We start from the raw sequence: 2,166 nt of genomic DNA on the forward strand, positions 1-2,166 counted from the left end.
ATCTAGTCAGAAGGGCCACCAAACACTGGCTCTCTTGCTTGAAGCCCAGCTGACCCATCCTATGGGGATTCTGGTGAGTGGAAGCCCCTCAATGTTACTCACCCTGAGATGAATGAAGTAACCTCTAGGGTCAACAGGAGTCCCTGGGTGGTGCCAGTCAGTGATTGTTGTTGTGTGCCATTCAGTCAGAACTCGCCCATTGTTCACTCTGCAGTGGATTTTTAGAGGCAATTTAATCACAGGAGAGGAGAAAGCCCATTCTGCTTCCTCGGTGCCTTTGGTGGATTTGAACCACATACCTTTGGGATTCCAGTACAGCTCCTTTGATTAATTGACTGTAATTCAATGATCAATTGATTGTAAACCAAAAGTATACAGATCTTTGGGGTATAGCTCAGTGAATATATATATAAATATGTATAATCCAGTGGTATGCTGGTAAATGTTTAAGAACTGTTTCTTTAAGTAAAATGAGCAAACCCTAATCATAGCATTTCCCAGGTCCCATAGTGTAAACACTCCTGCCATGACTGATTCCAAGACTAACTGGTATCATTTAATGAACCTTGGGATGAGATGCACACAGAATCAATCAAGTGGTATGAGTGGGTGTGAGCCAATATAAGCCTGCTCCAATACCCTCTAGAAACAATATAATATACTCCCATAACCACCAGGAAGAGCAAGACATAGTATAGGTCCAGCACACTAGATGTGCCGTTTCAGGCAAGAGGAGGTTTGTAAGAAAGTTAATCTTGCTAGGAAAAGATCTGGATAAGATTTAAGCAGATTCCTTCAGGTCTTAGAGAATTCCAAAGGGGTTGAAGTACTTAGATTTCCCTTTTCTAGACTTTTAGAAAAGAAAAGGTTTGGAGTTTTGAACCTGTGATACTCAGAGTACTAATATTTCCCCAGAAGTGCCTCAGAGGTTACTGATAAAGGGGTTTTAGGGGGCAAGTGGGAAGTCTCCAGACACCCCATCCTCTGATTCAACTATCCTGGCTCCACTCACGAACAGGGAAGAGAGGAAAACTTGGCTACTATCTTTATATAGTTACATCCTCTTCCTCTAGCCTGAGCCAAAATAACCCAGTCCATTCCCTCTCATTGATCAAAGGTCCTATAAACACTTTAACTCCAAAGTCATTGATATATGAGAAAGAGGAAAGCAGCTCCTGCCATCTGGGAGTGGCTTGGCACTCACAGCTAGCCCACGGTCCTTTTCTGTTAGGAGTGAGCCACGTTTGCTGTTGGAATTGAATACCAACACATCACACAAAGCTGCTTTGTGATCAGAATGAGTCAAGACAAATCAAGTCCACTTGAAGACCATGTCTGAGCACAAATAGAAAACAAAAACATTGAGGCGGCAGCCAGGTTCTATTGCTCAGCCATGGCCAAAATTAAGGCTTGGGACCTTCTCGGCAAGAAGAAGGTGGAGCCGTTGAAACAGCTGGACGATCTGAAAGTGGAGCTTTCCCAGCTGTGTGTCTCCAAAATGACAGACTGAGGCTTCCAAGCTCTCTAAAATCAAAGTTGTCCGAAAATCCATTGCCCATGTTCTGTTATTAACCAGACTCTGAAAGGGAACCTCAGAAAATACTATAAGGGCAAGAAGTACAAACCCCTGGATCTGCAGCCCAAAAAAACACGTGCCCTGCATGAGGAGAACCTGAAGACCAAGAAGCAGCAGCGCAAAGAGCGCCTGTACCCACTGTGGAAATACGCAGTCAAGGACTGAACTTCCTACATAAATAAAAACACAAAAGTAAAAAAAAAAAAAAAAAAAAAAAAAAAAAAGAACATTGTCCAAGCACAAAATGATCCACTGTCCCCCTACCTAACGTGATTTATTGTTGCTTCTTTACTAATTACAGCTTAATTCCAAGACCTTCCCTCTTTCTAAATAAGCTTTCTTAAAATACCCAATCAGAAGCACCCTCAATTCCTGGTAGCACTCTAGTCAGAATAAAAAGTCACTTTCTTGAACCCTGCTCCAAATCACCTATGAGAAGGCCAAGTTCTGTAAGAAATCATTTCTAACATCCTGTTATGGAGATGTACTCCCTTGGCATGCATTCTCATTTGCTGCAACAAGTCAATAGACTCAACTCTCTTCCAGTACGAGAGGTGGACTTGGACTGAAAGACAATGGGGGGTAGGTGT

At 42.6% G+C, this 2,166-nt stretch overlaps 1 pseudogene; it reads left to right on the forward strand.

The window, feature by feature from the left end:
- The first annotated feature begins 1,393 nt into the window (after window positions 1-1,393).
- Window positions 1,394-1,741, forward strand: LOC102867391 (annotated as a pseudogene).
- Window positions 1,742-2,166: the final 425 nt, after the last annotated feature.

Source organism: Elephantulus edwardii, unplaced genomic scaffold (assembly GCF_000299155.1).
Source record: "Elephantulus edwardii isolate Elephantulus edwardi_28Jun2011 unplaced genomic scaffold, EleEdw1.0 scaffold00037, whole genome shotgun sequence".
In the NCBI taxonomy this organism is placed as follows: domain Eukaryota; kingdom Metazoa; phylum Chordata; class Mammalia; order Macroscelidea; family Macroscelididae; genus Elephantulus; species Elephantulus edwardii.